The sequence below is a fragment of the Ursus americanus genome, chromosome 4 (genome assembly GCF_024610735.1).
Source record: "Ursus americanus isolate L20-20 chromosome 4, mUrsAme1.1.p, whole genome shotgun sequence".
NCBI classification, from domain to species: Eukaryota; Metazoa; Chordata; class Mammalia; order Carnivora; family Ursidae; genus Ursus; species Ursus americanus.
Window position 1 is genome coordinate 19,400,469 of NC_142130.1, and position 15,764 is coordinate 19,416,232.

Here is a 15,764-nt window from a genome sequence, read left to right on the forward strand (position 1 = left end):
CTGAAAATGAAGTTAAAACCTTCTCGCAAGTTTTCTGTGAGGATTATAAATGCTACACGTGAAAAGAAATTACAAATGGTAAACTGCTCGCAAGTGTAAATTGTTATTCATTATCACCTAGTGACTTTTAGAGAATTTCTGTAGATATATTGGGCTACATAATCTTTTAGAAGCTCAAAGAGTTGGGGCACCAGAGCATAAATTTCCCAATCTCTACGTGAGAACTTGACTTGACGTGTATTTGTTTAAAGATTAAAGAAACTGTCTATGTAAAAGCAATGTCAGTTTCTTGCTTTCAAGAAACTCTTTTTCATGGGTTTATAGTTAGCGAAGAATATTGAAGAAACAAAGGAAGAGACAGATTTTTGTTTTGTTTTGTTTTTGTTTTTTTCAGTCTTCCCCAGCTTGTGCTGTAGCTAAACTAGGAAAGAATAAAGACTGTTCTCTCTCAACAATTCACTCTTAAATGTGTATAATTCAGCCAACATTCCCATCAACACACAGTTATTGGATGTTTGTTCTGTGGGTACCATACTGTTTATCTAGTAGTTTTCCACCTGCTAAATTTAGACGTTTGTATTCATTAATGCAAAAGCATTAAATTCTCAGTCTTTGGCCAAAATACAGAGTACAATGCAGCTGTGGGTATGGAAAAATGAATAAGAAATGATCTCTGTCTTCTGGCACTTACAATTTAGTTGGGGAGAGAGATAAGTGAAAAACTCACTGTAATACAAGGGAGAATAAAACAAACAAAAAATAAATAAAACATCAAAAGCCACTAGGAAGTAGGGAAGGAAGGTAAGGAGAATGCCGAAGAGCAGCATGCCTGTGGGAGAATTAGACAAAACAATTCCCATCTTAGTAAATTCTCCTTGGTTAGTGAATATTGATCTTACCTTTCAGAAAAAAATGGGATTATTCTATTTAGAACAGAGTGAGGAGAGACATCTCTTCAGAACAAGGCGAGGAAGAACATTCTTGGCTAAGGGTGAGGCTCTGCCTGGTTGGCACAAAAGATGTGTTTGGCAGAAGGGCTGAGGGCACGATAGAGGACTGGTGAGAAGTGTGGTGTGCAAGGCACTTTGAGGCTCCTTTATGGAGGGCTCCCTCTATGCAAAAAAAAAGGAGAGACAGACTTTATTTCACAAATCATGGGACCCTAAAGAGATCTAGAGGAAGAGCTGTGACACAATTCAAGGGAACACCACTCTCGTGGCAACTTGAAGACTGGATCTAGGAGGCAAGATAAAATGTCCGTGGTGTGAAGTGATGAGGAAGATGCTTAGAGATCGGCAAGGCAAGAAGAGTGATGGGGCAGTTTTGGTTCTCTGATATAGGGACCAGACTGGTGGTCATTCTATCAGTGTTTGCTTCTTATGTCGCAGTTTCGAATCGGAGCAGACCATACGGTGCTTTATAAAGAACGCTTTATATAGAAAATATAAACCATTCATTCAGTAGTCTCATCTTAAAGAAGCTGACTTTATATGTGAAATATGAAAATGTAAACAATACCAAAATCAAAGAAGTTATTTTGAGGAAGGAGACGGCTGACATATATACGCATGCGTGCATGTGCAGCCAACATTCTTCACTAGAGATGGAGATTATAAAGATACTAATGAGGGCAGAATAAGACTGTGTAAGACGCTACAGAACATCTTGCCTAAATCATCCACAATTGGTGCTTAACAAAGAGTGAAACTGACTTATTTTTATCTTTCTACAATATTCTGTGTATTAGAGATAACCCTATAGTAGTTATATAATTAAATCAATGTTCTCTAACATTAATTTCAAGTAGCAATGCATAGAAGGAATTGTTTCGGTAATACCAATCGACATAAATAAAGCCCTCAAATTCTTTTTAATTTTTGTTTGTTTGTTTTACTTTTTGACAAGTATCTATATCTTACAGATGAAAATAGATACCTAAAAGAATTGGTTTGACACAATTGAAATATTTAAATCAAATATCTTATAGTTGATTTGTTTAACTATACATCTTCACTTATAAAGCTCAGGCGTGTGTTTTCTTACTCACAACTGTCAATTTTCCTTTCTTCAAACTCCAGTTCAAACCCCACTTCAAACCCCACTTGCTCCAAGAAGTTTCCCCATTACACAAAGCCAGAACAAACCTGCTTGTCCTCTGGGCTTTCTGAGCAAATCCCTGGGCTTTCACCTCATCTCAGACCATATCTACTCTTGGTCAGAAAGAAGACATGTCAATCTACAATTAGTTCCCTCTACCTACAATGCCATGGGTGAATAGACCATACACAATAATATCACATGCAAGATAGGACCATCAACAAAAAAATCAGGGAGTCCATTCAGCACTAAGACTTGGCAGCCCCTGGGCAGGGTGTGGAAAGCATGTGGTATGTACGAAAAGATACTGCAACACCTTGGTTTTCTTTTTATGACGAAGAGAAGATTGTAGATGTTGAAACATGATACTTACTGATGTTCCAATCCCGTTCAATGTGACTTAGTAATAGTGGTCATTAGCACTGTGGGCACAAGAATGGAACAGAAAAGGGGAGCCCTAACCTGCCAGTTACTGATTTTATGATATTGAGAGAGTCACCTGAACCTGTTTTCCCATCTATGAAATGGCGATGGTGCTGTCTCGCTGACAAAGTTAAGGGATTCAATGGAATAACCCCTGGGAAACAGTAAAGATGTACCCAGCATCTAGCAGATCCCACAGCATTTAGCAGATACTACTTACGGAAAAGCGCTTTGAGAATAGTACAACGCTGTATGCATCAAGCCACCATCATTATTTTTTTAAAAGATTTTATTTATTTATTTGACAGAGAAAGAGACAGCCAGCGAGAGAGGGAACACAAGCAGGGGGAGTGGGAGAGGAAGAAGCAGGCTCCCAGCAGAGGAGCCTGATGTGGGGCTCGATCCCAGAACGCCGGGATCACGCCCTGAGCCGAAGGCAGACGCTTAACGACTGAGCCACCCAGGCGCCCCAAGCCACCAATATTATTAAATGTGATAATTATTCAGTATAAAATGCTAGTGACTTCTATTTGGGTAAGGGAGCTTGCGATAAAATGGTTACAATCTGTATATGACTCTAATAATGTTTTTAGTGTATTAACAGTCAATCCTCTAAATCTTTAGCTTATCTTTTTCTAGTAGAGATGTTATAGATGTTAACTACTTCAATAAAGTTCATAAAAAATTGCTTTTAAAGGTATACTCTAGCTAAGACTTTTTCCCCAAAAATGTATAATAGTTTCATTGTTGTTTTTAACACCCAAATGACAAGACATTCTCTTCACCGCTCTTTCACGTACTGTTCAGTGGTAGGACACAGGGCCCATGATGACAGACTGGAGACTTGCAGTCCCCCAGCCATGTGTCTCTCTGCCCCATTTACCTGTCGGCATCCATTCTCTTTGGGCTGAGTGTTTCCCCTGGTCCTGTCAGGTGGGCCTTGCTCTCCTGGTTATGGTGACCTGGTGTGGCCTCCAGGTCAAGTGAGCTTGGCTCACTTTTAGGTTTCATCAATTGCTTTATCTGAAAGATGTAAAGGGGGAAAGGGGTGGGTACAGTGGGAATTTGGGGGTGGGTAAGGAGGGAGGGCAAGAGACATTAGGGAAGTTAATGGCCCTAAATTGCACACTGTCTGCTGTGTGGCCATGAGAAAGGACCTGAGTGTCGACTGAGCTGGGGGCACTGGGGCACTCCCTGAGCGTGGGGAGGGGGAAGGGGCTCATGAGCTCTGCTACTGCTGGACAGAAATATGCCCCTGCAATCCACAGGGGTTCTTTGAAGATAGAGTTTGAGGGGCTGTCGATTGAGATCTTTGGGGTCTAGAAAAGAAGAGGAATTAATTTGACAAACGTATTCCCTCTATTCTCCATTCATTAAGGGAAACTGACACCTTTTGCATATCTGGGGTATGCACATTAACACAGATACATTTTTAAATAATCTGAACTTGTATTAAATTCCATTAAGCTTCTTTTCCCCATCATATCTGTAAAAAGAAGAAAGGAAACATGCTCCACTTACAAAAATCTCTCCTTTTATTTTTGCTCTAAGATCATGGTATCTGCCAAAACCATAAGTTTCCAGTATGACAAAGGGAAAACGTGGTTGGTTTCCACCTAAGTTAATTCTGAGCCCCAGTTTTATAACAAGGTGGAACTGTCTAATGCCAGTTATGCTCCCAGTCTGAGAAGGAGTAAGAAATATTGGGGAGAGCAGGGATTTTAAAGACCAGCAGCCTGGGTTTCAGTCCCTCTCAGCCACTCACTGTCTGTGTGACCTTGTGCTCTGGGCCTCACTTACTTTGCCTTTAAAATGGGCATACTTGTAGTATTAAATTTAAGGATTAGCTGATGGAAAGCCCTAAGCTCTGTGCCTTGTCTGGCCCCTAGGAGGCATGGAATAGATACTCCCTGCTATCTTAAGAGTGAAGCTGGCATGAATTCAGTTGGGATAAATATGTCACCATCATTGGAATCTTAAATATTATGCAGACATTTTTTAAAATATGGAAATCCCGTCCTGCAATCGAGGTAGAAGAGATTTGAATGCACAGGTCATGATGTCTTTACAAGCTTTTCAACTTTTTTATTTGCTTTAATTAAGGTTTCTTTGAGTTCGGCTAGAGAGAGGATGTATTTGGGCAAATTTGACAATATGAGAAGCACAGTCCTTTGTTTCAGCTTCCCACTTTGGATTCCTGAAGAGCTCATCCTAGTCAAAGCCTTCTGAATTCAGCACAAAGCAGGTTCTGATTCTGACGAAACCGTGCAGTCTGTTCAACCTGCACAAGAATATTTCGAGGGTAACTAGAAAGTACGTAAGAGGATTCAGACTTTTGTGACATACATTTAAAATTCTTCCATGTCCAAATGAGAGCACCATAATATGCAGAAGCAAAAGTGCATCAAAAAGACGAGGGTCCTTTGAGACGGGCGTTTGGAGGCCTGTGTAAGTATTATCTGAAAAATAATCCTCAAAGGAGGATCAGAAGAAAGCATGTAAGTCCGGAGCCCAGAGGCTGAGACTCTGTATTTGCAAATGAGACTGCAGTGGGAACTTGACCTGTTCAGGTAATTGTACCAAGTTCTACCAGTTACCCAAGCCTCTAACTAAATGTCTGTGAGAGCATGCTCGTCCACAAGCGGTGCAAACACCAGGGAGCCAGGAACCTGCTGTCGGCGTGCGTGGGTTGCGCGTGGAGGGTGAGGAGCTTACTGTGCGAGCTGCTCTGCTGGGCCATTCTGCAGAAAGACCGACTCAGATAGACCGGTCGGCCCACTTAGAAAGTAAAATGCCAGCAAGATCGCGGCTGAATCAACGGTAGCAACAAGGCCAAGCCAGCAGGCAAGGAAGGACAATAATAGCCACAATTTCCTAATTAAAGAGAGCCCAGTATATACCACTTGAGCTTCTACATTATTTTGATTTTTGCAACAACTCCGTAAGGAAACATCCGTTGTTATTCCCCTTTTATAGATGAGCAAACTGAAGCTCGGTTGTTTAGTGACTTGCCCAACATCGGGGCTAGGCAGTGGCGAAACTATAATTTGAATTCACATTTGCCTGGCTGCAAAACCTCTGCTTACTTATGGGCATAAGAGTATAATAACAAAGGGGCGCCTAGCTGGCTCAGTCAGTAGCATGCAACTCTTGATCTCGGGGTCCCGAGTTCGAGTCCTATGTTGGGTATGGAGCCCACTTGGAAAAAAAAAAGAATACAATACCAAAAAAAGAACAAAATAAAATTTTTGAATGTAAGTTTCTGCTTCTGACATCCAAGAGTCTCCTCTGTGTTGTAAAGCTCAGCTGGCCTGACAGCCTCCCCTGACTTTCAAGAGATCAGTTAAATGTACCTCATCATTTTTTCCTAATTTTTCTGACACCCCCTCTCTTTGGAATATACTCGAAAGGCTGTATAATCTATCATCCCTTTACCTTCCTTCCAACTGCTGTTTAAAAAATTTGTAATAATTATATCTCCTTTGAAAACCATTCTCTTTTGTTACATCCAGAACTAAGGGTGTGTTAGGGTATAGGCCAAGCTGTTGTCACAAAGCCTCTATGATAAACAATGGCGTAAATAAGATAAGAAGTTTCTTCATCTCTACTAACAGTGTGGAGGACAATGGATCCTGCCTGATGGGCAGCTTTGGCATCTTTATGCCTATTTCCAAGGTTGTTTGTGCTGTCACTACTTCCCAGACAGCAGCAAGGATGAGAGGGGAAAACGCATGGCAAGCGGTTTCCTCTTTGAAGACATGACCCAAAGTCGCACACATGGCTTCAGCTCTCGTCCCATTGGCGCAAATGCAGCCTCAAGGGGTGTATCGAGTTGCAGGGAAGTCTGGGAAATGCAGGCTTTAGTTGGACAGTCAAGTGCTTATCTAAATTCAGGTCTTCTAAAGGGATAAAGAAAGGGGGGTAATCAGAAGGGGGAATGAAACATGAGAGACTATGGACTATGAGAAACAAACTGAGGGCCTCAGAGGGGAGGGGGGTGGGGGAATGGGATAGACCAGTGATGGGTAGTAAGGAGGGCACGTATTGCATGGTGCACTGGGTGTTATACACAACTAATGAGTCATCGAGCCTTACATCGGAAACCGGGGATGTACTGCATGGTGACTAACATAATATAATAAAAAATCATTATAAAAAAAATAAATAAATAAATGTTTAAAAAAATAAATAAATAAATAAATTCAGGTCTTCTGTTACTAAAGCAAAAGAGTGAACACTGGGGACAACCAGCTGGCTCGGCCTCCCTGTTTCTAGTCTGGTCACCAGTCCAGTTTTGACTATGACATGACCCAATAGAAGGATTAAGTACCAATCTTGAAGGCTCTACTTCTAAAGAGTGAGCTCAGTGCCAGCAATATTAAAATGATAAGCAAATAAAACCCTAGCAATCTGACGATCAAGTTTGTGGGTTTCTAGGATGCTTAGACCCCCTTCCCTGGCAAAATTTTTATGGTCAGACAGTCACACCCACATCACTGGCTGGGTCGTCAGTCAAGAAAAAGTATGGTTATCAGGAAGAGCTGTTTATAAAGAGCTGCTAAACATTACATTTGTTTCTCAGCTTGGATGTATAATAGACAATGATATAAATGTCCATGTCACGAATTGGGGTTTTGTTTAGAAATTATAAGTTGAAATTGATGAAAGAGACCTTGTCTAATTTCATATTCTAATAGATGAGGAAACAGGTGCTCAGAGCAGTTAAATAAGTTCTTTGAAGTAATGGAGTCGGCTAATGGAAAAGCATTTTATGAAAGAGTTATATTTGCAGTAGTGTCTATTCAGCGCTAACGGGGCGAGTGAATGAATGAATGAATGAATGAATGTTTGAATATTAAAATAAATATGAAAGGTAGAGCAAGAAGTCTTTGAGAAACTGTAAGTAAGCAAAGAAATTGTCATTTTCAAGTAAATAGATAGGTGGCAGACTAAAAGGTCACGTGGTAGTCATACTTAAATTTTATGAGACTTCAGTTTTAAATGGGCCACTCTAAACTAGACATTTACATGGACTTTTTCCTGGGAACTGTTTTGGCTTCACCTATAAACACATCATCATGACAGCATGCAGGTTTCCTCTTCTAAAGCTCTGCTTATTCCCGAATTCAATCAGGTTAGGTCAGAGACCTTGAAAACCATGAACAGAATCTTCAAAAGAAACCTAGCACAACTTTTTGAAAATGTATTTTTCCTATTATTAAGACAGGGCACTGTCTTGCTGCGCTGTTTTTTCCCGTACCTCGACAAGTGTTTCATGAGTCACCTTTGCTCAGCCTGACAGCGGAATGGTTCAGAAGGTCGCAGCCTTCTTCCTGGCTCTAAAAACCTGCACATTCCTGGAACAAGGCGCATTGTTTCATTGGAAGAAAGCTAATTAGGTAAAGAGATACATTAATGAGCTCGGCAGGAGTCTAGACACAGTAAATAAAGAAGAAAAAGGATAACAAGGAAAAGAAAGCCAAAACACATAATGAAAGCCTTAGAAAGTTGAGTTTTCACACATAAAACTATCTGAAGAAAACCAGAAAGAAAAATTAATTTGCTTCTTCCGTCCTTAGAACACTGATTCCCAACCTTGGTTTTGTGACACTCCAGGATGTCCCCAATTATCTCAACGAATGTCATGAAATGTTCCAAAGGATCCTCAAAATGAAATTAGTTTTATTTCATTTAAAAATAGATGGCCAGTAGCTCTTTCAAGAGTAAGGGAATCAAATGAGCATTTGGCTGCCACCAGCTCAAAAGGTTTCCAAGCACCAGGTTAGGGCTGATGAAAGAGGCGCAGCCATTTTGGAATGGAAATTTTTAATACTCATCTAGACATTTTTATCCCCCAAATCCCTGAGATTTCTTTTTGAAAAATAGGGTAGCAATAATAATGACGGCATTGCTCAGATGTTTACTTCACAAATTGACCTTAGGGGGTGGGCAGGAGATTCTCAGAACATAAGAGCATTGGAAGGGAACTTTGAGGTGAATTATATTTGACTCCCTCCCTTGAGGAACAGGAAACCTGAACCAAGAGGGACGTGGTGGCTTATCAAACCTGCACAGCCAGCTAAAGGCCACGGTTTCCCACTCAGCCATACTGCTGGCCTCTGTCTTGCGGGATGTGCGAGACTCAGAATTAAGGGAAGAAGTAATTTTACCAGCCTTAAAAAGCATCTCTGCTTTGATTTTCACAGAGATAGGTCTCAACTACCATCTCAATTTTCAAATGGAGAAACTGAATTCTAGGTGGGTAAAGTCTTTGCTTCACAGCATAGAACATTTAAAAAACTGATTTTGTTTTCAGTAAGCCTTGAAGTCATGGTGAGTAGAGGGTTGTAATGAGACATGAGCATAAAGAAAAATGGTAAGTACAAGTCAACAATTAAGACATGAGTGAGCGAATAGATATATATGGAACTCCATTCAGCCTTTACTTGAAATCTGACTGTACTGAGAAAAGTCCAGGGTAGCCCTTTCACAGTATGTGGAAACCCAAGTGCATGACGGAAGCTGAGTGGATGGAAGGTGCTAATTAACACTGCTGTAAACTGTTAGCTTAGAAAATTAAATAGTTTTACTTCATGCTATTTAGAAACCTTTGCCAAAGCATCTGTTTTAGAATTATTTAAGTGCCATAAATAGTTTCTTCTCTACTCTCCTTATAGAATCATAGAATCTCAGGATTTAAAAAGTCATTTAGTTCAACCTCTGACTCAAAATAAATATCGCTTCTTCAGCATTCTGGTAAGCCAGCCTCTGTTTGGCCACCCTCCCTTAACAAGGCAATGCCTGATCACGGCACCATCTCTAATGGAAAAGAATGCACAGAAACAGGGCTGGGATAAAGTACGCACGCATGCGCACCTTAAAGATGTGTTCTGCCAAATCAGGGTCCATTGACCAATCATGAAAATAACACTCTTACTTCACGTCTACACACTAAGCAGCACTCTTGAGGGTCCCCTTCCCAGATGCTGTTTACGTGTCAGACAAGAGGTCGCGCTCGCGCTGGGGTTTTAGCTGTGTTCAGTGCAAATACAGCAATGTGTGCAAAACAAACAACAGGATAACAGAGGAGAATGCAAGCAAGCAGCGTGGGCTGCACATTTCCGGGAAAAATGCCCCAGGTATGAAAGTGCCCGAGAGGTTAAAGGTCACGTGGCAGCCATGTGTCCCATCCCATAAAAGGATAATTGTGACAGGTGTTGGAGTAAATTTGCTTTTCAAAGAAGAAGCTACAACTTACTTTTCTGTTTTTTAAAGATTCTATTTTTAAGCAATCCCTACACCCAACATGGGGCTTCAACTCCCAACCCCGAGATCCAGAGTCACATGCTCTACTGACTGAGCCAGCCAAGCACCCCAAAGCTATACCGTACTTAACGCATATGCTGACTGGATCAAGATGTGGCTAACCTATCCAAATTGCCACAACTAAATATTTGATCAAATTTAACATCTTTCTATGCCGCAGATTCAAATGTAACCCAAAAATTTGAGTGTTGTGGCAAAGCCTCTTACAGATCCAGCAGTTTGCTCATCGTGTCGGGTGTGGCTGAAAGAGATACTAAGACGTGGTAACCAAAGAAAGTACTCATATTTAGACTTTGAACCCTTTGAACATCGGGAAAGTTTTAAACAATATTTTTCTTCATTTATTTACTCCTCAACACTCTAGATTATGTTTGGATTCTTAGCAATACCTTCAGGAGTAGTGCAGCAATGATTCTGAATTCACAGGTCACAATTCATTACGTGTCCTGGTTATAAAAGCCCTTATCATGTGCCAGGTGCAAGCATATAAATATAAGTAAAAATGATCTCTGCTCTCAAATACCCTGGAGAAAGTAGAAATGAAGAGATGAAGGCAAAATAACATTTCGTCCTCTTTTCGTTAAAAAAGATCATATACTCACAAGGAGATGTTAAGTGTATTTGCCATAACACTTCATGTTTCTTCAGACACGCTAACACTAAATAGTTTTATGTATTATATTACTGCTTTCATTTGTATTTATAGAGGAAAATAGATGGGTTTAAAATGTGACTTTACTATTTACTAGTTATGACTCTGAACAAGCTCTTTAATATCTTTGGATCTGTAAAATGGAGCTTCCAACATGAAGCTGGGAGGTCTGCCAGGCTCCGAAGTGCATGGAGCACCTAGCATTGTGTTGGACGCAAAATAGTTCTTCAATAAATAGTAGCTACTACTTACAGTTACTTTATGTTTTAATAGTTCTGAGACTCATCCGGTTTCAAGTACAAGGTATTTAGACAACATTTCAGATAACTTTTGGTCATAAAAAAACTCTGTCTACAGAGGATTTTTCTAATGTTTTATTGTTACCACTTTATATTTTTTCATCATGTAAACATATGAAGGGACATAGAAAAAATATATGTTATAAAACCTATAAAACATGTGAACTGGGGCCCCTGGGTGGTTCAGTCAGTTAGTGTCCGACTCTGGATTTCAGCTCAGGTCATGATCTCAGGGTCCTGGGATCGAGCCCTGAGTCAGGCTCCACATTCACCACAGAGTCTGCTTGGGATTCTTACTCCCTCTCCCTCTGCCCCTCCCCCACGCATGCTCTCTCTAAATAAATAAATTAAGTTAAATAAGCCCCCCTAAACATGTGAACCAACCATCCAGAGGATTAAAACATCACCAATGGTATTAGATCTTTTCTGAGAGCTCTTAATATTAAGGTAACTATCAATACTTACTATAAAATTTTAATTTATTTTATTGCCGAGTTCATATTTCTTAGAATTACAGGTAATGGTTTTAATATAATGTTTGTGAGAATGGTAAAACAAGTGGTGGGGTGAATACTGGGTTGGGGTGGAGGGGTTAAAAGGAGGGAGGCTGCTGCTTTTCCACAACGGTAACATCTGAATATGCTCCGGATACCATTTATCGGGAGGTTAGGCTGAATCTCATTTTTCTGTGGGAACCATGCTCTATGCTTGCATAAAATATAATAAAATTGCTTTTTATTAGCACTTTGTAAATTTCAGAATGTCAGAGAAAATTGTCTTATTTAGCATTACTTAGTTACCTGAAAGATATAATGTTAGAAACTAATATTTTTACAGAAGACTGACATTAATGATTGGTTATACTTCCCTTAAGAACTTAATAATCTTGATAATAAAAAAAGTCTCTTCTGAAGAGAAAATAAGAAAACATTTTAGAAGGTAAACAGTTGACAGAGGACTCTTTCCCCATCTGGGAACCCAAGATGACCATATAATCACCAATTAATGTCTGTATAAGTATCCGTCACAGAAGAGAGTTCCAGGTGATGATAAAGACTTGCTGTGTTCAAGGAAAACAAAAATTTCCTGCCAACAGAACACAAAACAGCTTTCTCATATGAAGTGGACAAATGCTGGAGTAAAAACATGAAGTAAAAAAAGGCTGAAGTAGGGGCGCCTGGGTGGCACAGCGGTTAAGCGTCTGCCTTCGGCTCAGGGCGTGATCCCGGCGTTATGGGATCGGGCCCCACATCAGGCTCCTCTGCTATGAGCCTGCTTCTTCCTCTCCCACTCCCCCTGCTTGTGTTCCCTCTCTCGCTGGCTGTCTCTATCTGTCGAATAAATAAATAAAATCTTAAAAAAAAAAAAAAAGACTGAAGTAGAAGATGTGAGTTTGGGAAAGGAAGCTTATACCTTCTTTAATTTAAGTGTTAATAATGTTAAGAAACATCAGTTTTGCAGACACTAGAATGCATGTATTTTTGGTTACATCTTGCGGCTGCTGATGAAAAGCTTTGCATTTATATGCCCTCCTCCTGAATTCTTTCAACACTTTCCTAAAAAAGTTGTTTTGTTTTGTTTTTACGATTCCAACATACACATAGTCATAATGTACTCTTCCTTAAGCCATAAGCGTAGGGATAGTAAAAATGGTCTGTTGCTGTCCTTGTGTGAATGAGGAATAGTGCCCGGCCTGAGCAGCAGTCATAATCAGATGTTCCAATCATGCGTCTGGGAATATTATAATCCAAGGTGATTCCCTGTGGAAATCGGTGCTCTTTAAAGGAGGAGGGAACTGCATACCCATGGGAGCACTGTTTGTGTTTTTATCTTAAGCATTACTCATTTTATTGTTTTGATAAGATGTGCTGATAGAGATGTTGTTAAAGAAAGCTCTTAGTAAACAAAGAAATCTTTTTGCTTTTAGTTTTTGTCAGAAATCTTTCCTGTAGTACCTCTCCTGGCCATTCCCTAACACCCTCTCCCATGCACCACCATATACACAGACACACACACACACACACACACACACACACACACACACACACCCTGGTGCCTCTCTAGTCTGGCCCGTGCTGCCTGGGGGGTTTCTGGGCAGCTGTGATATCCTGAAGGGTGTGTGAAATTGAAGACAAACATTTTTACTAGGAGTTTACAGCCTTAACAAAGTAAACTGTAAGCCCTCCAGGTGTCCTTGACGGTAGGAACAAAGGCCTGTGGTATAGCAAAAAGAGACCTGGATTTTGAATTAGAAGGAGCTGCCCTTGAATTCTTGCTCCAAGTTCAAGAGTTGGGTGAACTTGGGCAATCACTTTCTCTCTCAGAGTCTAGGTTTCACCTTGAGTCAGTCAGATGGGGGTGGGGAAGGGGTAGACCAGATTACCTCTAAAAGTCTCAAATGCCTAGAAACAAAGAATGAAATTACATTTCAAACAGTCATAATTGCTTTGGGTGATTTTTCCCTTTTTATTTTTAATAATTGATTTGCCTTTAAAAACAAACCAAAGAGAGACAGAGAGAGAGGGAGAGAGAGACAGAGAGACAGAGACAGAAGTTGCCTAAGTTCAAATTTCTCTTTTCAAGAAGCCAAAAGTTGATGGTGGTATTTTATTGCCTCTTCAGAGCAAAGGAGTTCTTATTTCCTTATTACTCTAAGATAATTCATTTTTCAAAGGTTTAATAAAATGTCCTCCTAAACCATACATTAATCATTATTAATTATGAAATTTTATATGATTCATTTTAGTTGACGTGCGGGATCACACTTCCTTCCCTAGCCCTGATCCCACTCTATTAGAAAAGTATCACTAATCACTCCAACTGTCCAGTGGGGAAATGAGGCTCTGAGAGCTTCTGACTTGGCCAAGCCTTGGGAGACCCACAAGACCATGACCTGAACGCAGACATCTCCTAGTGCTTGTTCTTATGTGAATATTAATGGGGTTAAACTGAAATTATTTACTTCCAGGCTACTGTATGATCAAGTGACATTTCAACTGGAAGGAGGCCAGAAGTTTATTCCATTTGTAGCTTGGAGTTGAGATGCCTTGAGTCTTTAAAATGGTTCAATAACTGGTCATGGTTCAAGTTGAAAGATTGGTGTATCGATTTGAAGGTCGGGAATGTCCTTTGATGATGAGTATAGAACCCATAGAAATCATTCATAGAAAAAAAAAGAAAGAAAAAGGGAAAGGAATAGAGTACATTCCTTCAGAACTCTGGAGTCACTGTCTGCCGATGGAAGAATGCGGATCTGGCTCTGCGGGGGAATTGGTAGTTTAGAGCGCCGTGGGCCCGGGGAGAAACCCTGGCTCTTACACGCTCAGTGACGCACCCCTTGGAGACTCTACTTAGTCTGATACTAAAGTGGAGTTAATATGATTATTTAATTTGCAAGATCATTTGTAAGCATTAGAAATAATTTTATAAAGCTCCTGCTATGTAGTGTTTTACAAAATAAGCATTTCAATAAACAGTGATGGTGGTTCATAGGGTTCAATTCCTTTCAACTTGTCCTTGGGTCTAGATGGTGATACCTTGTACTAGTTACTATAAGAAATCTAGTGTAGGCAGAGGGAGAGTTCTGTCAATGGGAGAGCAGTTGAACTAGATAACCTATGAGATCCCTTGTAACTCTGAGCTCCTATTATTATAATTTATATTTTCCAATGTGTCCTCCCTATTAGAGATTCTAATGATGTAGCGAAATAGGCACTATTGTCTTCATGCATGTGACCTGTTATCTGAATATACATATATATATATGCTGCATATATATGGATGATATATGAATATATATATTCATATATCTATATCTGTATCTATGCTGCAAACAACTTTTAAAATAGAACCTAGCTATATGCCTAAAGAAAAAGGCTAGTCTTCTTGGTGATAAACAATGCCAGAAGGAGACATGCCCTGGTAATAATAGTAACAACAGCAGTAATAACAGCAATTATTTTTAAAGTATCTACTGTATTTCAGGCATCATAAGCCACACTATGAAAAGTTGACTGTAACCTTAGGACACTGGAGATTATGGCCCTGTGATGCTGCCAGGGAAGGGGGAGATACTCTACGCACTATGTGTTGCTACGTGGCGGGTATGTCATGGAAAATAGGCTGCTGTTGGCATACAACCAGAATCTCTCTTTCATTAGTCCTGAGTGACCGTGCATGAGTCATAGTCTTTCTAGACCTCAGTTTTCTCAACTATTAAAAAAAAAACAAACTGAGATAATCTTCTGAGTCTAGCACCCTATGCTAGACTACTTATTTAACCTGCCCGAACCCTGTGTGTTGTTCTAAGTGTATACAATCCGATAGGTGTGTACAATTCACTTTTTTTCTTTTTCCCTCCTTAAAACAACATTAATATCTGTTTTGTAGCCTCGACAAACTGGAACATGACACATTGGTATGAATATCTGAATTGACTCACAAATATGTTTCCTAATTATGTTTTAATTATTAAGGTTTCGTGGCAGAATCAGCTCCATCAATCTCGCGATGTTTAAATAGTATCAGAAAATCAAAGCTTTCTATTGAGGACTGACACTGGAGCAGATTTTCTTTTTGTCAAGTGTGCATTAATTTCCTGTTAAGCAACATTGTACTTGTCATAAATTTCAGAGTAATCAGACCCATAGGAACTAAATAAAGTGAAGTGGGTGTCAGAGATCCAATTGCTATATCATAAAAATGTCTACATGAGATTTTGAACTCTTGGCTCAGTCCTTTTCCTTCTTCCTAAATAGCCCCTAAGGACAGCAACATATTTAGGAAAAATCTAGAAATTAGATTGCTATAAAAAAGGTAAAAAAAAAAAAAAAAACAACACACAGTTCCAGGCAACAGGGGTAAAACCATCTCTATAAATGTGACAGACATAAAAGAACGTGAAGGGAAGTTAAAAATTACCATAGGGCAGGCAGGACACCTGTTAAAGAACCCACTGCTGCCAGTCA